We start from the raw sequence: 24621 nt of genomic DNA on the forward strand, positions 1-24621 counted from the left end.
TGCTGGTGAAATCCTTTTGCAACTAGACGGGCCTTATACCTGTCAATTGTACCATCGAGTTTGCGTTTGATTCGGAAAACCCACTTGCAACCTACTACATTGGTGGAGTGAGAGGAAGGAACCAAAGACCAGGTTCCAATTTGCTTCAAGGCAAGAAACTCATCCTGCATAGCTTGAACCCAGTGTGGATATTTAGAGGCCTGAAGATACATAGTGGGAACAAAGTCATGAGAAAGATGAGAGGGTATAAGATATTTGGTTGCAATTAAAGCCTTAGGCTTGTAGATGCCAGATTTAGCTCGGGTTTGCATAGGATGGATATTGGTAGGAAGATGTGACCGGGAAGGAGAATGGGAAGATGGATGTGAGTGTGATGGAGAGGCACAAATGGGAGAGGAGGAGATCAGAGAGACATTAGAAGGTTAAGAAGCTTGAGGATGTATTGGAGGAGAAGTACCTGGTATGGTGGTAGAAAAGGTTAACTGAGTTTGAATAGAGGGAGGGGGAGGGACAAGGGATGGTGGAGAGGATGTTGCAGAGACTTGCATGTGAAAAGGAAAGCTGGACTCATCGAATATAACATGTCGGGATACATAAATCCGTTAAGAAACAGGATCAAGACATTTATACCCCTTGTGATTAAGACTATAACCTATAAAGATGCACAGTTTGCTTTTAGGATCCAACTTTGAAGTAGAATAAGGCTGCAACCAAGGAAAGCAACTGCAACCAAATATTCTCAGTGTGTGATAAGACGGAGATCTGTGAAATAGTGATTCCCATGGAGAAGCTTTGGATGCAGTAGGCATTCTATTTATCAAATACACTGCAGTAGCAAACGCATGATCCCAATAGATATGAGGAACATGAGAAATAGTCAATAATGTCCTTGCTGTCTCCACTATATGCCGATGTTTACGCTCAGAGCAACCATTTTGCTCCGGAGTGTGAGGACAGCTGAGTTAATGGTGAATGCCATGCTCAACAAGAAATTTAGAAAACTGAGAGCTCAAATATTCACCACCAGAATCAGACCATAGAGTTTTAATTTTGGTGCACAACAAATTTTCAACATGAGCCTTGAACTTCACAAAAATACTAAAGACATCAGATTTGTATTGCATAGGAAAGAACAAACAGTATTTGGTAAAATCATCCACAAAAATGACATAATATTTGTGATGATGAACAGAAGATACAGATGCTGGCCCCCAAACATCTGTGTGAAGTAATTCTAAAGGGTTACATGTCCGACTTGGCACTGGAACAAACGGGAGTTTAGAACTCTTGCTCAATGCATAACCATTACAGAAAATAGAATGAGTATTGCTAGAAACAGAAATACAAGACGCAGAGGTCAACATATTTATGATCTTAGAAGAGGGATGGCCTGATTGTTGATGCCAAACATCCCTAGAGGCATTGACCGAAGCAGCAAATGCATGATGAGAATCATTCACCAAACTAGAGTTGAGAGGTTGAAAAGGATAGAAACCATTTTGCACTGGTCCTTTAAAGAGCATCTTCCCCGAAGAAATATCCTTCACAGTGAAGTGAAAGGGATAAAGATGCATAGAACACCAATTATCAATGAGAAATTGATTTGCAGAAAGCAAATTGTGTTTCAATTCAGGGACATGTAACACATTGCGAAGCTGAAAATTATAATGAGAGTAGGTAATTGAGAAGAGCCAGAGTGAAGAATTGGCAAACATTTGCCATCGCCAATGTAAACTTGCTCAGGGCCTATGTAAGGTTTTGGATTCTGAAGTTGATTATAAGAATTTGTCATGTGAGTGCTAGCACCAGAGTCCACAAGCCATGTTGGCGAAGAAGAAGTTGTACTGGCAACCATTGCAGAATGAGAGTGAGAAAGAGAACCAGAAAAATGGGGATTCATTCGTTGATGACAAGCTAAGGCTTCATGACCAAATTGGTGACAAATTTGGCAGGGAATCTTCTTGCCAGAGGAGTAGAAATTGGAGCGGCCACCTCGATTATACCTTTGGTAGACTTGTCAATTGGAATTTTGGCGAAAATTTTTAGATCGAAAGTTACCACGACCTTGAAAATTTCGAGGATAAGAGACGGAACCTCGAGCTGGAGTATTGGTGAGATCTGGTCCACGGCCTTGAGAATTGAAGTCTTGAGCCACCAAAAGAGCTTGAGAAGGCGGCGTAGGAAGAAGACCAGCAGAGGAATTGAAGGCTTGAAATGGCAAAGACGAAGATGTTTTCTTTCGATTCGTCAATTGAATCTCCTTGCTGAGAAGAAGGCCATGGAGGTTATCAATTTTCGTGGAACCAAGGCGAAATTGAATCGCATCAACAAACGAGTCATATTCAAGGGGAAGTCCATGAAGAATGACAGAGATTAACTCGGAATCTTCAATCGGAGCTCCGGCACTGGCCAGAGCATCAATAATCTCTTCAATTTGTTGAAGAAATCGTGCAGCAGAAGAATCGCCCTTAGTCAGAGTTCAAAGACGAGATCTGAGTTCATGAATGTGCGATTGAGACGCAGTCGCAAGCCGTGATTCCAATTTTTCCCACAGTTCTCGAGAAGATCAAACTCCAACAGTGTAAGGAATCAAGGAATCAGAAAGTGTAGAGTTGATCCAGATGAGAATGTTCTGATCATTCTTAAACCAGGTAACATAGGCCGGATTCAGAGTACGAGATCCAGTTGCATCAGTGAGAAACTGAGGCGGTGGAGGAATCGAGCCATCAACGATGCCTACAAGATTGTACCGACGGAAAATAGGAGCGAATAAAGCACTCCAGGTTAAATAATTCGTCGTGGTCAATTTGATCGGCACCAGAGATCCAATGTTCTGGATTGTGATGGAAGCAGTATGAGATGCACAAAAAGGATTAGGGCTGGAATCAGCGATCGGAGGAGCGTGAGAGCCAGAATTAGAGGAGGGAGAAGCGGCGGTCGCCATGGAAGAGAAGCGAAGAAATTAGGATTTCAGATGCAAGAAGCTTCAAGAAATGGAAGCTTAGCAGTGAAAAAAATTGAAGAGTCGCAAAAAGCGTAGTGACGAAGGAAAGAAAGAGGATCGGGTCGTTTGACAGAGGCGAGAGATACCATGTTTAGAAAAGAATAACTTTTCATTTCTTTGATAAAATTACAAGATAGTTGTATATATATAACTCATTTACACATGTCACCATCAGCCACTCTAACTAACTAATTACACATTTCAACTAATTAACAAATATTGAACCATATCTCTAAAGTGTTAACTAACTCTTTCATTTACATAAGTGTCCTTGATACAAAGTACTGCCACTTTGTATAAGATGGCACCAATTGTATAACATATCCATTTGTTACAAACGGTTAAGAAATTTTCATTCTAACAAGAGCTTCTCATCCATCCTCCTGATTTCAACTTGGAAATTGCAACTTCATGCTATGTTGTTTTTGTAACATATGAACTAGTATATATATATGTGTGTGTGACTGGGCATAAAACCACAGTTGTTCTATCATTTCTCAGCTGGTAGGTGATAATGTTCCTCTGCACGCTCCGATAAAGCTTATTTTTCTATCCACCAATTTTACAAAGCTGCTTTAAAAGGTCATCGAATCAGAAGAATTCTCGGAGGAGTACGTAGCTACTGAGATCTGTGCTAGGTTTCTATGTGCAACACTGCAAGTCCACTTCCGCTTTCTGTATGTGTAACTAATCTGCCGTTTTGTTTTCTGTTCATAGTTCAGTACACAAATAAATATTAAACTATGTATACTAGCTATCATTTGTCGCAGTTTTGTAGAACTAAATAAAGTTGTAAAGTTTTCTCATATAAAAAAGAAGGTAAAGTTATAAGGTAGTAAAGGTAGCAAAGAAGGTAAAGTTGGAAATGTAGTAAAGATAAAGTGACGTAACACAAAGTTGAAGAATTATAAGTGTAATTCTTTGAAGAATCAATAGTCTGGAATCCACCAGATTTGAGAGAAATCCTAAAAGTTGTGTTTGATTAATTGATTGAAAGATGATCACAATGGAAGCAGCTAATGGCTTAAATAATCTAATTACAACTCCTAAGACAACTCAAAGTCTTAGATAATTAAACAAAAGTCAAACAACCTTATTTAGACGGAAAATGAAATGTCCAATTTTTTATTACAGAACTTAAAACACAATTTTGAATTGCAACGTTCTTTTCTTTACAAAAAGGTATCATGCGCCCAAATTGGAGCTCAGATGCCAAAACTGCAAATTCCCACTACGTCTCTTTGTCTTCCGTCAGTCCATTTTCTCTTCAATCCACTTGACCATTTGTTCTACATCATAAAGTTATAAGGAAGTAAAGAAAGAAAGAAGGTAAAGGTTGTAAGAGTAATGCTACACTTACATATTTGTACCATCTTTCTAATAAAGGAAGGAGTCACTTATCTATTAGAGAGATGATACAAATGTAGTATGAAAAATATGATAAGAGTAAAATCTTTTAGATAGTAAAGGTAGTAAAGTTGGAAAGGCATTGCACACCAAAAGGTTTCAAAATTTGTGCTTTGGTTGATATACTTTAATTTGGAGAGATTTTTTAATGTGCTTGTAATACGGGATGGTACATCACATGTCATTATATATGTGGAGACACTTGAAAAATAAAATTTCTCTCCATATATATGATGACATGTAGTGTATCATCCTGCATTTCGGGTACAATGAAATATTTCCCATTAATTTGGCATAAACAGCCAACAGAAAATAAAATTTGGGGACGTATTGGATTCCAAGGTTTTTTGCACAAGAAGTTAGACAAGCAAAACATAAATGATTATTCGTTCCCAAGCATAACATAAATGAAGAAGATTACAACTTACTATACATTGCAACTTTATATTTGGAACTTAATGAACCAAAAGTGTCCAAAAGAAAAAGGATAATGAACCAAAAAGTGTCCAAAAGAAAAAGAATGACCTCTCAGACCGCTCTATGTTCCCCAGAATATCTTCTACTTTCAAGCACATATATTATCTTGATCTTCTTACTCTGCTGCCGTTCAGTTCTCTTCTTAGTACTGTTCTTCTTCCAGTTTCTCAGCTTAGAATGGCGGGAAAAGACAAAGCTGCAAGTCATGCAATCGGGATTGACCTGGGGACAGCCTACTCGTGTGTGGCGGTGTGGCAGTATGATCATGTAGAAATCATAGTGAACGATCAGGGCAACAGGACCACTCCATCTTATGTTGCTTTTACAAATACTGAGCGATTGATAGGTGATGGTGCATTCAACCAGGTCATAAAAAACCCAACCAATACACCATCTTCGGTATGTTCATCTCTTCCTGTATGTATCCATCTACATATATACCATTTTCCCATTAATTTATTTCTCAAATTAGTTTTTATTTTTCTCTGAATATTTATAACAGTATTTGAAGTTATAAAATGTGGGGTGTTGATGATAAGTTATAATTTAGTTAATGATTTTGATGATAATTAAAAAGGTGTAGTACATTTACAGTAGAGTGACAGAATTTGGGATAGTTACAACACCGTTTGTTTAACAATATGCTTTTATTTCAATCATATGACCTATTTCTTAGTAAGTTTTGGTTGTTGGGTTGTGTTTCTAATTCTGTCCTCAATTTGCAGACGCGAAAAGGATAATCGGTAGGAGGTTCACAGATGAATGTGTTCAAAACGATATAAAGCATTGGCCTTTTAAGGTCATTGGAGGTCCTTCTGACAAGCCAATGATTGTCGTCACATACAAGGGTGTAGAGAAACAATTTGCTGCTGAAGAAATCTCATCTATGATTCTTGTGAAAATGCGGGAGATTGCTGAGACCTACCTTGGTTCAACTGTGAAAAATTCAGTTATCACAGTCCCTGCTTACTTTAACGACTCACAGCGACAGGCTACGAAAAAGGCAGGTGCAACTGCTGGCCTAAATGTGATGCGCATCATCAATGAGCCGACTGCCGCAGCCATTGCTTATGGGCTTGACAAGAAGGCCGGTTGGTATAGCAAGAGAAATGTGATGATATTTGATTTGGGCGGGGGAACTTTGGATGTTTCGCTACTTACCATAGCTGACAGTGTCTTTGAAGTGAAGGCCACCGCTGGAGACACTCATCTTGGAGGTGAAGACTTTGATAACAGAATGGTCAACCACTGTGCTGAGCAATTCAAGAGGAAGCATAACGTGGACGTTGGTGGAAACTTCAAGGCCCTTAGGAGGTTAAAAAATGCATGTGAGAAGGCAAAGAGGAGGCTTTCATTTATGTCTGAGACTGACATTGACATTGATTGTTTGCATCAGGGTGTTGATTTTTGTTTGACTATTACGCGTGCTAAATTTGAGCAACTCAACATGGATTTTTTCGGCAAGTGCATGGAGCCTGTGAAGAAGTGTCTGGAAGATGCTAACATGGACATAAGCAGCGTCCATGATGTTGTTCTTGCTGTTGGCTCTTCTAGAATCCCCAAGGTGCAGCAGCTTTTGCATGAGGTTTTGAAGTGAAAGGAGCTTTGCAAGGCCATCAATCCGGATGAGGCAGTGGCCTATGGTGCCGCTGTTCATGCTGCTGTCTTGTGTGGGAATGGAAATCTGAAGCTTCAAGACTTTACTCTATTGGACGTCACCCCTCTATCACTTGGGATAAGGACTAAAGGAAAAAATGTCATGTCAGTTGTGATTCCAAGAAACACTAGGAAGCCGGTCAAAATAATCAAAGGTTTTACTACGCTCTATGACAACCAACGTGATGTTACTTTTGCCATTTATGAGGGTGAGAGTAGAATGACAAAAGATAATAACTATCTGGGAGCATTTGAACTCAATGACGTTCCTCCAGCTCCCAGGGGTGTTCCTAACTTTGATGTTGGCTTTGAGATTGATGAAAATGGCATCCTGCATGTCTCTGCTGAGGACATGTCCACCGGCCAAAAGAAGGGGATCACATTCAACTCTGACAGAAGAACTTATGAAGGAATTGAGACATTGATTTAAAAGTCAGTTGACTGATGTAAGAAACGTTAATTTCTCGCATGCTATAGACCGAAATATCTTGTATTAACCATATTTCCTGTCTCACTGGGTTTGCTCAAGTCCTAATCTTGACTCTTCAGTCTAAAGTTGGTGTTACTGTCTTTAATTAGGACTGGTCTTTACTTGAATTATGGCTCATGCAGACATGAATAGAACATTGGATTCCAAGGGAAACATAATTTGACAAAGAAAGACAAAGTGGAGAAGCTCGTCCTCTTCATGCATATCACACTATTATACTGACTTGGGTTTATATAAAACCTAAGACACTGATTAGCGAAGAGATGAAAACATACATCAATTAGACGACACCATTTACTAAGGAAATGCACTGATCTGTGTAGAGTAATTCTATTCAATTTGAAAAGGACCATACACAATGTACTGCCACTTTGTATAAGATGGCACCAATTGAATAACATTTACCGTTTGATAAAAACGGTTAAGAATTTTTCATTCAAACATTGAAGTAAATATTATAAAACATTATAATATATAAATTCCAACAAGAGCTTCTCACCCATCCTCCTGATTTCAACTTTGAAATTGCAGATTCATGCTATGTTGTTTGTGTAACATATGAACTAGTAAATATATATGTGACTAGGCATAAAACCACAGTTGTTCTATCATTTCTCAGCTGGTAAAGCTTATTTTTCTGTCTACCAATTTTCCAAAGCTGCTTTAAAAAGTCATTGAATCAGAAGAATTCTCGGGGAGTACGTAGCTACTGAGATCTGTGCTAGGTTTCAATGTGCAACACTGCAAGTCCACTTTCAGTATGTGTAACTAATATGCCGTTTTGTTTTCTGTTCAAATGTTCAGTACACAAGTAAATACCAAACTTTATATACTAGCTATTGTTTGTCGCAGTTTTGTAGAACTAAATAAAGTTGTAAAGTATTCTCAAATAAAAAAGAAGGTACAGTTTTAAGGTAGTAAAGGTAGTAAAGGAGGTAAAGTTGGAATTGTAGTGAAGATAAAGTGACGTAGTACGAAGTTAAAGGAGTACAAGTGTAATTCTTTGAAAGATGATTACAATGGAAGCAGCTAATGACTTAAATAATCTGATTACAACTCCTAGGCCAACTCAAAGGTCTAATGTAATTAAATGAAAGCCAAACGACATTAATTAGATGACAAATGAAAAGTCCAATTTTTATTACAGAACTTAAAACGCAATTTTGAACTGTAGCGTTCTTTTCTTTCAAAAAACATATGGGCCCAAATTGGAGCTTAGACGCCAAAACTGCAAATTCCTGTTGTGTCCTTTTGTCTTTCGTTGATCCATTTCCTCTTCTTTCCACTTGGCCCATTGTTCTACATAATAAAGTTATAAGGTATTAAAGAAAGAAGGTACATGTAGTAAAGGGAGTAAGAGTAATGCTACACTTACCATATTTATACCATCTCTTTAATGGAAGAAGGGTCATCTCTCTATTAGAAATATGGTACAAATGCGGTATGAAAAATTAAATTAAAACAAAACAAAAAGGGGCCCACCCACTCTTCTCCCACCCGAGACCTCCATCAAAGCAACTCCACCGGGGGGAGTAGCCCAATGGACCGACAAGAGAACAGGAGCCAATAACCCCAACAATGATGTCCAACCCATGCGGGCGATTGCGTAGGAGGGGGCCCGAGCGAGAGGCCCAGCTCGAATCGGTGGCCCGAGAGCCCGAGGTGGAGGTGATGCAACGCTGACGTCAGGGCGACGTCAGCCACAATTTAATTTTTTTTTTGCGTCAGGCGCGTGCATAACACATGCGCGTGGGGGCACGTCCCCGACAGGTTTTCAGGCGCTGGGGCCCATAACGCAGACCTCAGTAATGTTACTGCTGGAGGCCACGTGGCACCTTCGCATGCGTTGGATTTCAACGGTTACTTTTTCTAGACTATTGGATTTCCAAAGGTAAAAAAAAACATTCAAACCTTCATTAGTTTCAACTGTTGGATTTGAGATCAACGATCCATGTTATTCGCCTTTATAAATTAAAAAAAAATAACAGTAAAAACATATGAAATTTTACCATTGTACCACGTGGCACAATCTGGAGGGTTGGATTTAAAATTTTTTTAATCCAACGATAGAAATTAATTATGTGAATAAAAAATCAGAAAAAAAAATTGATTTTATTTTTTTTATAAATACCTTTTCATTATCTTCTACCTTACACCACAATTTCATATTTTCTCATATACTTTCAACCACATTCCAATCTTTCTCTTAAAGTTTCAATCCAATTTGTTTCCAACAAAATGACTAATGATATAGGTATGAATTGGACGCTTATTGAAGATGTTACGTTGTGTTCTAGCTGGGTTGAAGTAACTCATGGTCCAATTACGGGTAATGAGATGTCGTTGCGAGAAATGTAGAGTCTTATTCATACCAATTATCTTGAGAAAATTGGTGGGAAAATAACAAAAAAATCGATGTCCAGTCGTTGGAGAATACTCAGCTAATCGTTTAGTCTTTGGAGAGACGTGTTACACCCGCCCCTAATTTAAATCGTATTTTTACTAAGTTTGAGTTTATCTTGTTTTTAAAATTGTTTTGGGTCTTAAATGGTGTGCCCAAGGGCCCACCCTCTGTTTTGTCCCCCGTTCCTTTCCCTTTCTTTTATTTATTTTCTTTTTCTTCTGAAAAGTCTCTCTTTCTCTCTTCTCCCTCTTCTCTCCCTCGGCACAACTCTCTCCCTCTCACCCGTGCCCTTCCTCCCTGCAAATCCTCACTTCCACACCACATCAATGAAGATGACAGCACCCATCACAACCTCTGCAGTTTTCTCTCACCTGTTGTAGAAAGGACGACGAAATCCCAGAAGCCTCCGACGAGCATCGCCCCTTTCGAGGCAATTTTCGGCCAAACTACGGCGAGTTGGCCGGCGTACAAGGTATCAATCTCTTCGTCTCGTCAAGTACTACAACTTTCCTTTTTGTTTCACCCAATTTAGTTGAGTATTGAAGAAGTTATACTCATTTGAATCTTACCCAGTTTCCGGCGAGTCCGACGGCTTTCGATGCGTTTTTCGGTCAAACCACGGCGAGTTAGACGTCAGGTACCATTCTCTTCGTCTCTTCAAGGGCTACAACTTTCGTTTTTGTCTCGCTTGATTTCGTTGAATTTTGACAAAGTTATGGCCGTTTAAAGATTGTGCATTTTCCGGCCGAATTCCGGCTTTCTCTCCCATTGGGTCCGGCGACCCACCAAAACCAAGCCCTTTGGGCCTTCCCTGCTGAGCCCAACCCTTTTGGTTGTGAGGCCTTTGTGTTGGAAAGTCAATGAGATTTTACCTTATAAGGATTGATTTAGAAGAGAAATTGATTTGTAATTTATATGTAATTGATACATTAGTTAGTTTCCTTTGTTGTATAGCAAGATTGTAGGACGTCAGTTGTATAAATTAAGTTCATCAAATCAATGGAAAATATCCTGGCAGAATATTTTTCCATACCAATTTTATATGGTACCAGAGCAGGTTAATTCCTAGCTCTTTGCTTCCGCCATTGATCTCCTAGCTTAGAATATTGCGAGTTTCTTTGAGTTGTCCTCTTCACAATGGGCAGCAATCAAGACATCAAAGATGAAAGCAAGACTAATGCTTCTCATCCAGTTTTTCTTGATCACTCCAATATTTCTTGTAGTCTTCCTAAAGGTCTGTCAAAGTTAGTGCCTGATCTTCGTTGGATTATTGATAGTGGGGCAACGGACCACATCGTCTCAACCCCTAACTTACTAAATAGGAAAGTTATGAAGCCTTCTATGCCACAAGTGCTTCTTCCCAGTGGAGAGAGTGCACCCATCACTTCAACGGGGACTCTATCTCTTAACTCTTACCTCTATTTACGCGATGTCTTATGTGTGCCTACCTTTCAAGTTAATCTTATGTCTGTGAGTCGGCTTACAGAAGGATTACAATGTTCAGTGACTTTTTTTCCTCGTTGGTGTATTTTGCAGGACTTGGCTACGAGGACGACGATTGGCTTGGGTAAAGAACGTAATGGACTTTACTATCTCGTGGCATTGGCGTCTAACAAAGCACCTTCCATCCCTCGCCCAACCTGTCACCTAGCTATTTCTGCTGCTGATTTGTGGCACCGTCGTTTAGGACACATCTCTTCATCCCGTTTGCAGTTTTTAGCCAAGTCATCGTTAGATTGTCCATCACAATTCAATGGTGTGTGTGATGCTTGCCATTTGGCTAAACAGACTCGCCTTCCTTTTCCCATTAGTTCAATCTCAACTTCAAGACCATTTTCCCTTATTCATTGTGACATTTGGGGTCCTCATAAAATTCCTACCATGTCTGGGGCACACTATTTTTTTACTATAGTGGATGATTATTCCCGTTTCACTTGGGTTTCCCTAATGCACCATAAACATGAAACACAAGGCCTACTCAAATCTTTTTTTTCTATGGTTCGTACCCAGTTTAATACTAATATCCAAAACATCCGTGTGGATAATGGGGGAGAGTTTGTTTCGTTGAAAGATTTTTTCCTAGAACAAGGGACCATTTACCAACATACATGTGTCTATACTCCCCAACAAAATGGGGTAGTCGAGCGCAAACATCGCCATATCCTTGAAGTGGCCCGGGCTTTGCGATTTCAAGCACATCTTCCTCTTCCTTTTTGGGGGGAATGTATCTACACAGCGGTTTACTTGATTAACCGTTTACCTACTTTGCTTCTTTCAAAGAAAACCCCCTTCGAAAAGCTGCATAATAAATTCCCCTCTTATAGCCACATGAAGGTTTTTGGGTGTCTTGCCTTTGCCACTACTGTTGGACCTACTACCAAATTTGACCCTAGGGCCAAGAAGTGTGTTTTTCTCGGTTACCCACGAGGGCAAAAGGCCTACAAGCTTTATGATTTGTCTACCAAAAAAATCTTTACAAGTCGTGATGTTGTGTTTCACGAAAATGTTTACCCTTTTCAAGGTCAAGATCACAGCACCACCAAATCTATCATTCCCACTCCTGAACCAATCCTTGATTTGACTAGTCAACCACAAGAACTTCATGACTCATCAACAACCACTCCACAAAACCCCCAAGAACCTGACACCTCACTCACACCACCTCATGACTTAACCATTGTACCTAGTCAACCACAAGAACTTCATGACTCATCAACAACCACTCCACACAACCCCCAAGAACCTGACACCTCATTCACACCACCTCATGACCCAACTTTGACTTCTCCTGCGTCACCACCACAACCTGCCCCCTCAACTCCACCACCACAACCTATTCGCCAGTCAACACGTCTTCGAGGTCCTCCTACCTACCTCAAGGATTTTGTCTGCAACCAGGCCGCATTGCGGGGACCCAAACAATCGTTGTCTTCGTCTTCAAGTCTCACACCAGGTACACGTTATCCGCTTTGTAATTTCCTTTCATACCATCGATATTCACCCAAACATTTGGCCTTTATTAGCCAAATCAGTCGCGCTGTGGAACCCCATTCTTTTGCAGAGGCTAAATCTGATCCCCGATGGCAACAAGCCATGCAATCTGAAATTGATGCGTTGGAATCCACTAATACATGGACCTTTACCATTCTCCTTCCCGGGAAGCAACTCATTGGCTGCAAATGGGTCTACAAAATCAAGCATCGTTCTGATGGCTCTATTGAAAGGTATAAGGCTCGTCTTGTTGCCAAAGGTTTCACCCAAACTGAAGGCATTGATTACCATGATACATTTTCTCCTACTGCAAAAATGACTACTGTTCGTTGCTTGCTTGCTCTTGCTGCTGCACGTAATTGGTCACTTAATCAGCTCGATGTCAATAACGCATTCCTTCATGGTGATCTTCAAGAAGAGATTTACATGTCTCCTCCACCTGGTTTTCAGCGACAGGGGGAGAACCTAGTATGTCGCCTTAACAAATCATTGTATGGCCTCAAGCAAGCCTCTCGCCAATGGTTTGCAAAGTTCACGGAAGCTGTTCACGCTGCTGGTTATGTTCAGTCTAAAGCGGACTACTCTCTCTTCACTCGTAAATGTGGAAAGTCTTTTACTGCCCTTCTGATTTATGTTGACGACATATTAATCACAGGTAATGATGAAAAAGCTATCTCTTCCCTCAAACAGTTTCTTCACACTAGGTTTCGTATCAAAGACCTTGGGGATTTGAAATTCTTTCTGGGGATTGAAGTCTCTCGTTCAAAGAAAGGCATATGTATTTCACAAAGAAAATATGCTTTGGATATACTCAAAGATGCTGGCTTGCAGGGTACACGACCTGTCAATTTTCCAATAGAGCAAAACCTCAAGCTCTCAGATTCTGGCGAAATACTCAATGATCCATCTCGATACCGAAGGTTAGTAGGACGCTTAATATATCTAACCATCACTCGACCTGATATCACCTACACAGTTCACGTTCTCAGTAGGTTCATGCATGAACCTCGCAAACCACATCTTGATGCAGCTCTCAGGCTCTTACGGTACATCAAGACTACTCCAGGTCAAGGCTTGTACTTTTCAGCAGAAAATAATCTAAAATTTAGAGCTTATAGTGACTCTGATTGGGGAGGTTGTCGACTTACTCGGAGATCCACTACTGGGTACTGCATTTTTATGGGAAATTCATTAATATCTTGGCGGTCCAAAAGACAAAAGACAGTTTCACTTTCTTCAGCCGAAGCTGAATATCGAGCCATGGCAGGGACTAGTTGTGAACTTACATGGTTACGATACCTTTTACATGATTTGCAACTACCTCATTATGAACCTGTGACGCTTTTCTGTGACAACAAAGCAGCATTACACATCGCTGCTAATCCGGTTTTTCATGAGAGAACTCGACACATCGAGATGGATTGCCATTTTATTAGAGACAAGATTCAAGAAGGTTCAATTGTGACTAGTCATATTCGTTCTGCACAACAGCCAGCTGATGTGTTTACCAAGGCTTTGGGGGAAGTTGCTTTTACTGGAATTTTGCGCAAGTTAGGAGTTCTTGACATTCACTCTCCAACTTGAGGGGGAGTGTTGGAAAGTCAATGAGATTTTACCTTATAAGGATTGATTTAGAAGAGAAATTGATTTGTAATTTATATGTAATTGATACATTAGTTAGTTTCCTTTGTTGTATAGCAAGATTGTAGGACGTCAATTGTATAAATTAAGTTCATCAAATCAATGGAAAATATCCTGGCAGAATATTTTTCCATACCAATTTTATACTTTGGGCCATGTGTGTGTGTGTTTTAGATTGTGTGGGTGTGTGGGTGTGTACCCGTGTGTGTGTGTATGTATATTTAGTGTGTGTGTGTGCTGTGTGAGTGTGTGAGTTTGTGTGTGTGTGTTTAAGTGTGTGTGCGTGTGTGTATATGCATGACATGCATGCATGTGCATGCCGTGCATGTGTATGTGTGTTTGTGGTGTGTATGTGTTTGGGCTTAGGCCCAAACCCCATTTCTTCACCCTAAACCCTTTTAATCCAAAAATCTTAGGACCCTAAACCCAAAACCCAATAAATCCTAATCCTAGTTAACCTAAACCTAAACCCTAATCCAGATGTCAAGCCTAAAACCCATTTGACCTAATTTGACCGTTGACCCCCGGTCAACGTTGACTTTAGGGTGGACTTTTCAGGTTTTCGTCCGGAAGCCTTCTTAGGGTAATTCGACGTTCTGAATCCGTTTCCAATGTCCGTTTTCCCAAATTCAATTATTATAATAGAGTTTTATTAATTGGACCCTTTATGTGCTTAGGGGCAATATTTGTGACGTTTTCGTGGTTGCTAGTTTGCATGGCTCTTCGGCGGCTAAGTACTGTGAGTGGACCCCTTCTAAAATGCATGTTTTATAGTAGAAATGCATACATGAAAAGCATGATTTGATGATTACGTTTTACGAAACGTTTTGTAAGATAACATGCTTACTGAGGCCACTTTGAATTATTACTATTTTTCCTATAACCCGTGTTCTTATAGAATATCCGATGGATGACGATATGATATTTAGAACATGTTTCGAACACCTCTTTATAGTATAGATGATGGATGACTTTATACTATGAAGTTGTTTTTCAATATATATATGTTCAATGGTTTCGTACTTACCTAGTGGTCCTTTCCGCTACGGGACGTAGGGATAGATTCCGGTCCGTCTCGGGCGACGGTTTGGTGTTGGCATAGGGCCTGGAGTGTGTTTCCTCTGGCTATTTAGCACAGAGACGGGGAGCCGGCATGGGGCCTGAAGTGTATTTTCCTTTGACTGTCTGCTCAGAGACGGGGAGCCGGCATAGGGCCTGGGGGTTATCGGACAATTCACTAGTGATTATTATATATGAGTTATGATTTGAGATACTGCACATCATGCTAGGTTTCGGAAAACCTATGTTTATCATTATATATGTGTTTTCATAAACCTGGGGGTTAGTACGTTGATAACTGTTTTATTATATATATATCAACTTGGTCCACTCATGTTTGTTTTGCGCCCCCTTCAGGGCTTAGAATCGAGGCATACAATCCCGGCATCCAGGCACTTCCGCATCGATGTCTTCGAGTTCTTTTGGTGTGGGACCCATTCCTTTGTTCATTAAATTTTATATCGTTTTTTTTGTATTCTAGTTAGTCATATGCTTTGAACACGTTCCTTAAATGCTTATTCTTTTATATTTATAAGTCTTAGTTATCCTTTATTTTCACCAATTGCATCAATAAATGGCTTTCGTCACCCTCGGGTGTCGGCCAGCACGTGCCTATCCTGGTATTCGGGAAATATCGGGATCGGGGCGTGTCAGATTGGTATCAGAGCGTGGTTTGTTCAGAGCATACTTAGGATCCTCTTCTATTATCGTAAAGTGTTGGTTTTGACATCATTTGGATGTCCAGACTTCTAGATTTGGTGCCATTCGGCGCAGTCGTACGAATCTTCCTCTGTTTGAATTGTCACATTCGGGTTGATATACAAGAATTTGTGTCGGGATTGTGCCTCATCGGTGACGTGTTTGAATTGTTGGACGACTTTCAACTTCGGATCGATGCTCTGCGACGTGCATTCCCTGGGAATGACGGGTAGAGTTGGTGTTACCTGGAAGCGGCATGTTTTAGAAATCTCAGTTTAAGGAAGTCTGGTCAAGACCAGCTGTAAATCCGAAATGGCGATGCCACTCTGCAACATGCGTTCCCTAGGAATTGCGAGCAGAGTCGGCTTTGCATTGAAATCTTGGGAAACGGAAAAATTTTGGCAGTACGAATTGGTTAAAACCAACTGGAGATCTGAAGCGATGATATCACTCTGCAACATGCGTTCCCTAGGAATGGCGGGCAGAGTCATATCTATTGGAAATTGCTTGAAATATTCAAAGTGCGTGCTAAAGAAGCGAGTAAGTGCTAGTGGTGACGACGGTTAGTAGGTGGTAGTTGGTGGGAGCAAATCAATGTTCTCGGACTCATTACCACCGAAGAAATTTGGGTGAATCTTTATAACAATTCTCGGCGATTGTTCTATCGATTACCTTCTTGTTTACTCAATGAAGAAGACAAGTTCACGAACCTTTGATCGTCGACTTCACATCAAATCCTTCGGGAGTTGACTTCGTCTAGAGATTACACTTTTCTTGGGAAACTCCTCGGTAGCAGATGTTGTTCCCATCAATTTCCCAAAATGGAGTTACGATTCTCGTTGTTGTGGTAGTTGGACTTGGATGATGAAGATCTAGTTTTGTTTGGATAAACAAATTCCTTGAATTTCACCTGGGTCTGGTACTCGGTGGTAAAATGCCCCTTGTCCTTGTACTTTTCGGTAGAGGTAAACTTAACCTCTTGCTTGTAGCCCAACTGACCAGTGCTCTTGTCCGTTAACTGTTTAGCCTTGTAATTTTCAGTATAATGGCTTGAGACTCTACCATATTCATCATTGTACGAAGATCGAGCTTGACTCTAAACTTCTCTGGACTCATTGAGCTTTGGTTTGCTTAGAGGCATCACTTTAAGGTAGCCAATCGTGTCACTGCATGCATACGCAGACTGCTTCATATCTTTCTTCATCGTCATTCTGTTGATTCAGAGGTTCTATGTTTAATTTTAAACTTTGAAACAGCTCTCACAAAGTATTGTGAATTTCGAAATGTCTTTGGCCTCGTCAAATCTTATTAACAGTTCTTAACTATTCTTGAGATTAGACCTATTCCTTTTGGCTAAGAAACCCGTCAACCTTATTGTGATGATTAGCCAAATAATCATAAACAGTGACTTCTATTTCTGCATCTTCATTTTCCTTCGCTTGTTTGTTTCTCAATGTAAATTGAATCATGCCGGAACAAAAATAAATAAATTTGTTCTCAGCATGGTTTCTGGTTTAAATCCCGATATCTTGTACTCCAGTTTTAATGGACTTGTTTTGACTCTCAAATTCTTGAGTGTTCTTTTAGCCTTACCGACATGTTTTCTCGCTCAATCAGTGAGGAATTCACGATCGATCGATTCGGCGGAAGTGTGCACCCAATTCTTATCGTTTTGGATAGGAATGATGGGAGTATAATATTTTGACAAGCTTACCAGACTTACCAGAAAGAGTTCCTCGTGGGTGTGAAGTTTGAGTCGTCTTTTGGTAAGAGACCGGTGAAAGATTGTGATGCAGATGAGTAGCATATTGCATCACTATCTTCACGCTAATTGAATGGTCACCATTCATTATCTTGCTACAATTCATAACCATCATATCTTACTCTAGTACATCTTTTCGATGATGTGATGTGTTCGCCTCAACGCAGCTTTCCACTACCTCTCACCAGGATCATTCGGTTCGAGAGCACATGGGCGTGAGGTTTGAGCGGTCTTTTAGTAAGAGTTGGTTGAAGGTTTTAGTACAGAAGGTCAGCATATTGTATCACCATCTTACTAGAATTCATAGGCATCACATCGGTTATTTTCCAACGATATGTGTTCATCTCAACGCATATTTCCACTGCTTCACTTCTTAACCTTATTGTTGTGAGTAGGTGGATGTCGAAACACTTATAGCAGATCTGTTTGGTGCACTCTGGAATGACACCACCGCGTTGTCGATGTGAGAATCGGAAGATCTTTAAACTTCTCTTGAATGGGGTGTGCTCTCATGGGGTTTTTACGTTGATCACTTGAGAGTCCTTCTTCTTTCCACCAACTTTGACCTTGTTTGACTAGAAGTCTACAACTAAGCAAAAATGGAGAGGTGGATTGAGCATTACAACAACTCCCAAGAGATACTGTGTGTTGAGGAAGATGACTTCTCGTTTTCTGCTTGCTTGGTTCGAGCTTTTGGGTCTACTACTAACATGGTAGCCACTTCCCTTGAATCCCAAGGTACAGTTTTCAAAAGGGTTCTTTACTGGTGAAGCACTGGAGTAGTTAGTCACATTTGGAAGAACTGAGGAGGATAGGATGCTTGGTGATGGATAAAGTTTTACAAGGACAGTTCTTATTTTGTTCGGTTTGAGTATGGCACTTGTTGTTGCATGGTACGAGAGTTGGTACATGCAACACTGGTTAGCAGATGAGTATTGTGAGCTAGTAGTCGGAGGATTGAATTTTCGACGTGTAAAATTGTGCACCCTCAGTTAATTACTGCTTGCTTATCGAGACAACAAATGTGTGATCGATATCACAGGCGGCCGACTGTTGTATCGATAACTTATTTGTTGGGTTCGTTAAGCAAGTGGGCAGGAAGATCCGTCTACGGCAATTGTTACAGATTCGTTATTCTTGGGATTCGACCCAAAGGCACATCTTTTCTCGGAGTACGTGAAGTTACGAATTCTTGGGCGAGACCCACTCTCATCTTTCAGTTTTGGTTTTCAGTATAAGTATTTTAACTTCATTTACTTTGGTTATTTGTTTTTGGTGTTACAAATGTTTTGAGGAAAGTGTTTTCTGTTTTCAATTTTAAATTCAGCTCGAGTTTTTGACCTATATGTTAGTACATATCTATTTTTGACGCTATAGTATTTTGCGTACTTATTTTTGACCTTATGTCAATATATGTTTTTGACCTTATATCTTATTAATGTTTTCTACTTTTACACTGATGGGGATGAAAGTAAGAGTTTGGAGGCATGATAGAGGATTTTGCAACCCGCTCGCGACGGTGTGGCATATTCTCTTTGATGCACCCACTCTGACTTGATTTCTCTTTAGACATATATTCTTTTTACTATTTACGTGTATTTCAGTTTAGTAGGTGATTTTAAATTTCGGGGACGAAATTCTTTTAAGGGGGTAGATTGTTACACCCGCCCCTAATTTAAATCGTATTTTTACTAAGTTTGAGTTTATCTTGTTTTTAAAATTGTTTTGGGTCTTAAATGGTGTGCCCAAGGGGCCCACCCCCTGTTTTGTCCCCCGTTCCCTTTCCCTTTCTTTTATTTATTTTCTTTTTCTTCTGAAAAGTCTCTCTTTCTCTCTTCTTCCTCTTCTCTCCCTCGGCACAACTCTCTCCCTCTCACCCGTGCCCTTCCTCCCTGCAAATCCTCACTTCCACACCACATCAATGAAGATGACAGCACCCATCACAACCTCTGCAGTTTTCTCTCACCCGTTGTAGAAAGGACGACGAAATCCCAGAAGCCTCCGACGAGCATCGCCCCTTTCGAGGAAATTTCCGGCCAAACTACGGCGAGTTGGTCGGCGTACAAGGTATCAATCTCTTCGTCTCGTCAAGTACTACAACTTTCCTTTTTGTTTCACCCAATTTAGTTGAGTATTGAAGAAGTTATACTCATTTGAATCTTACCCAGTTTCTGGCGAGTCCGACAGATTTCGATGCGTTTTCCGGTCAAACCACGGCGAGTTAGACGTCGTGTGAGGTACCATTCTCTTCGTCTCTTCAAGGGCTACAACTTTTGTTTTTGTCTCGCTTGATTTCGTTGAGTTTTGACAAAGTTATGGCCGTTTAAAGATTGTGCATTTTCCGGCCGAATTCCGGCTTTCTCTCCCATTGGGTCCGGCGACCCACCAAAACCAAGCCCATTGGGCCTTCCCTGCTGAGCCCAACCCTTTTGGTTGTGAGGCCTTTGGGCCATGTGTGTGTGTGTTTTAGATTGTGTGGGTGTGTGGGTGTGTACCCGTGTGTGTGTGTGTATATTTAGTATGTGTGTGCTGTGTGAGTGTGTGAGTTTGTGTGTGTGTGTTTAAGTGTGTGTGCGTGTGTGTATATGCATGCCATGCATGCATGTGCATGCCGTGCATGTGTATGTGTGTTTGTGGTGTGTATGTGTTTGGGCTTAGGCCCAAACCCCATTTCTTCACCCTAAACCCTTTTAATCCAAAAACCTTAGGACCCTAAACCCAAAACCCAATAAATCCTAATCCTAGTTAACCTAAACCTAAACCCTAATCCAGATGTCAAGCCTAACACCCATTTGACCTAATTTGACCGTTGACCCCCGGTCAACGTTGACTTTAGGGTGGACTTTTCAGGTTTTCGTCCGGAACCCTTCTTAGGGTAATTCGACGTTCTGAATCCGTTTCCAATGTCCGTTTTCCCAAATTCAATTATTATAATAGAGTTTTATTAATTGGACCCTTTATGTGCTTAGGGGCAATATTTGTGACGTTTTCGTGGTTGCTAGTTTGCGTGGCTCTTCGGCGGCTAAGTACTGTGAGTGGACCCCTTCTAAAATGCATGTTTTATAGTAGAAATGCATACATGAAAAGCATGATTTGATGATTACGTTTTACGAAACGTTTTGTAAGATAACATGCTTACTGAGGCCACTTTGAATTATTACTATTTTTCCTATAACCCGTATTCTTATAGAATATCCGATGGATGACGATATGATATTTAGAACATGTTTCGAACACCTCTTTATAGTATAGATGATGGATGACTTTATACTATGAAGTTGTTTTTCAAAATATATATGTTCAATGGTTTCGTACTTACCTAGTGGTCCTTTCCGCTACGGGACGTAGGGATAGATTCCGGTCCGTCCCGGGCGACGGTTTGGTGTTGGCATAGGGCCTGGAGTGTGTTTCCTCTGGCTATTTAGCACAGAGACGGGGAGCCGGCATGGGGCCTGAAGTGTATTTTCCTTTGACTGTCTGCTCAGAGACGGGGAGCCGGCATTGGGCCTGGGGGTTATCGGACAATTCACTAGTGATTATTATATATGAGTTATGATTTGAGATACTGCACATCATGCTAGGTTTCGAAAAACCTATGTTTATCATTATATATGTGTTTTCATAAACCTGGGGGTTAGTACGTTGATAACTGTTTTATTATATATATATCAACTTGGTCCACTCATGTTTGTTTTGCGCCCCCTTCAGGGCTTAGAATCGAGGCATACAATCCCGGCATCCAGGCACTTCCGCATCGGCCTCTTCGAGTTCTTTTGGTGTGGGACCCATTCCTTTGTTCATCAAATTTTATATCGTTTTTTTTTGTATTCTAGTTAGTCACATGCTTTGAACACGTTCCTTAAATGCTTATTCTTTTATATTTATAAGTCTTATTTTCAGCAATTGCATCAATAAATGGCTTTCGTCACCCTCGGGTGTCGGCCAGCACGTGCCTATCCTGATATTCGGGAAATATCGGGATCGGGGCGTGTCAAGACGCCTTGGCACAAGCTAGTAGTAATCTTCGAAGTGGGGAAAATTTAGCAGATCAGGTAACAATATATTATTTATTTGTTTGTACTATACCCAAATTTACATTAGCTACTTTGATTATAATTATTTCTTTTCCCTCATTGTGTAGACACTTCAAGCACAAGCTTGGTATAATGCCAAAACCAAAAACAAAAACAAATCATTCACCCCCGGTGGGAATGTTGGAATATTGTCAAAGATTGTCCTAAATTCAGAGTTGTGCATATCGGTCCAGAAGTTGTCATGAACATCACCCATCTACACTCTACGCCCGATCATGTCTCACATGTTCATAAAGATGATGCAGAAGAAGTGCTGGAAATGCCCCATGAACAAGTGCCAGGGTCGACCCGTTATCCAATTAGGCTTTAAGGTAAGAAGGCTTCAAAGAGAAAAGAGAGTGCTTCCAAGAATGATTATGCAAAATATATGGAAGAACTTGCTCACCAAGGTGAATTGACTTTGGCATGGGAAATGGCTAAATTTGAGGTTCATAAGGCTAGAAAGGATGCAAAAGTTGCAGCTGTTGAGAGATTATTTCAAGCTAATGAAAGAGAAAGAAAGCTACTTAGGCAAGAAAGGGAAGCGCTTTGACATGCCTCGATCCTGATATTCCCCAAATATCAGGATAGGCACGTGCTGGCTGACACCCGAGGGTGACAAAAGTCATTTATTGAATGCAAATGCTGAGAATAAGGAATAAATAAGACTTATAAATTTACAAATAAAGAATATGCATTTAAGGAACGTGTTCAGAGCATACATCTACCTAGAATACTAAAATAATTAATATAAAATTGAATGAATAAAAGAATGGGTCCTACATCAAGAGGACTCGAAGATGCCGATGCAGAAGTGCCTGGACGTTGGGATTGTATGCCTCGAACTCTAAATCCTGAAGGGGGCGCAAAACAAACCTGAGTAGACCAAGTTGATATATATATATATATATATATATATATATATATATATATAATAAAGCAGTTATCAACGTACTAACTCCTATGTTTTATGAAAACACATATATATATCATGATAAACATAGGTTTTCTGAAACCTAGCATGCCGTGCAATGTCTCAAATCATACCTTGTATATATAATAATCACTAGTGAATGTCCAATAACCCCCAGGCCCCATGCCAGCTCCCCATCTTTGAGCAAATAGTCAGAGGAAAATTACCCCCAGGCCCTATGCTGGCTCCCCGTCCCTGTGCTAGTAGCCAGAGGAAAAACACTTCAGGCCATATGCCAACACCATAACTGTCGCCCGAGACAGACCAGAATCTGTCCCTACATCCTGTAGTGGAATAAGGACCACTAGGTAAGTACAAAACCATCGAACATACATACATTTGAAAAACAACTTCATAGTATAAAGTCATCCATCATCTATACTATAAAGAGGTGTACAAAACATGTTCTAAATATCATATCGTCATCCATCATATATTCTATAAGAACACGAGTTATAGGAAAAATAGTAATAATTCAAAATAGCCTCAGTAAGCATGTTATCTCATAAAACGTAAGCATTAAATCATGCTTTTCATGTATGCATTTCTACTATTAAAACATGCATTTTTAAAAGGGGTTCACTCACAGATACTTAGCCGCTGAAGAGCCACGCAAACTAGCGAACACGAAATCATCACAAATAATTGCCCCTAAGCACATAAATGGTACAATTAATAAAACTCTATCCAAATGATTTAATTTGGGAAAATGGACGTCAAAAATGGATCCAGGACATTGAATTACGCTAAGAAGGGTCTTGGTTAAATTTTGCAAAATGTTAACATAGGAATATTCCAGGAATTTTCCTTGGAATATTCCAACTGGATCTGGGCTAGGTTGGTGAGTTTGGGCTGAAGGGTGCTAGGCCCAAAGACCTAAATTCAAAGGATTTAGGGTTTAAAGTGCATGGGCCTAAGGCCCTAGAGAGAAATGGCCCAAAGGCCTTTAAATTAACAACATAATTAAAAAATAAAAGAAATAAAAGAGTTGGGTTGGGTTGGGTTGGGCTGTCCAGGGTTTTGGGCTTGGCATGAACGGCCCGAAGGCCTGGGATAAAAGGTTAAAGGGACACGGGTTGGGCTGCCCTAAGGGATGGGTCATAAAGGGTTTTTAGGTTAGGTTGAATGGCCCAAAGGCCTATCTACAAGGCCCACATTTTACACAGCCCCAAGGGCCTAGTTCGAAGAGGCTTTGGGCTTGAAAGGCAGACCTGAGTTCAAAACATGGGTCGTCGGGCCCAAAGGAAGGAAAATGCTGAAATTCGGCTGGAAACCTGAACAAACTTTAAACGTTAATAACTTTGTCAATACCCAACTCGCCGTGTTTTGGCAGGGAAACACCTCGAAAGCCGCAAAGATTGCCGAAAACTGGGTAAGATTCAAATGGATATAACTTCTTCAATACTTAACAAAATTGGGTGAAACAAAAAGGAAAGTTGTAGTACTCAGCGAGACGAAGAGGTTGATACCTTAAACGTCGGCTAACTCACCATGGTTTGGCCGAAAAGTGGCCTGAAAGTCACATGTATTTGTTGAAATCTGGGTTTAGTTCTCTGAGGTGGTTTTCCTGTGTTAAAACATCCCCAAGACAGTACCTATTTTCATTAAAATCACCAAAACGTTGAAAATGATGAATAAGTGATGGTATTTCGAGCCTCACCTAGTCAGGAATAGTAGAACTTGCTGGAGTGGGTGTGCTAAGCATGTTTGAGTGGTCTCTGTGCTTCACAAAGGATGAGGGAAAGACGAAAGGCCCAACGATGGTGGTGCTGTTGTCGTGTGTTTGTATGTTTGTTTGTGTGTGTGTGTTCGACGGTGAGGAGGGAATAATGAGGTCAAGAGAGAAGTGCAGAGAGTTTCGGGGAGAGAAAGAGAGAGAGATAGAGAAAGAGTTATAAAAATCAGAAAAAGAAAGAAAAGGGGAAAGGAATCGGGGGACAAATCAGAGGGTGGGCCCCATTGGGCTCACCAATTAAGACACAAAA

At 40.4% G+C, this 24621-nt stretch overlaps 2 long non-coding RNA genes and 1 pseudogene across 2 annotated transcripts; all 3 read left to right on the forward strand.

Moving 5' to 3' along the window:
- The first annotated feature begins 5120 nt into the window (after positions 1-5120).
- LOC139187712 (heat shock cognate 70 kDa protein-like) lies at positions 5121-7099 on the forward strand (annotated as a pseudogene).
- A 7646-nt stretch (positions 7100-14745) lies between these two features.
- Positions 14746-15716, forward strand: LOC139194416 (uncharacterized). Its single transcript, XR_011579216.1, has 2 exons — positions 14746-14809; positions 15487-15716. It is a non-coding gene; the product is annotated as an uncharacterized lncRNA (long non-coding RNA).
- A 3802-nt stretch (positions 15717-19518) lies between these two features.
- On the forward strand, positions 19519-21449 carry LOC114824383 (uncharacterized). The gene is made up of 4 exons (XR_011579214.1): positions 19519-19657; positions 19759-19827; positions 20560-20621; positions 21299-21449. It is a non-coding gene; the product is annotated as an uncharacterized lncRNA (long non-coding RNA).
- The last annotated feature ends 3172 nt before the right edge of the window (positions 21450-24621 follow it).

Source organism: Malus domestica, chromosome 01, assembly GCF_042453785.1.
Source record: "Malus domestica chromosome 01, GDT2T_hap1".
NCBI classification, from domain to species: domain Eukaryota; kingdom Viridiplantae; phylum Streptophyta; class Magnoliopsida; order Rosales; family Rosaceae; genus Malus; species Malus domestica.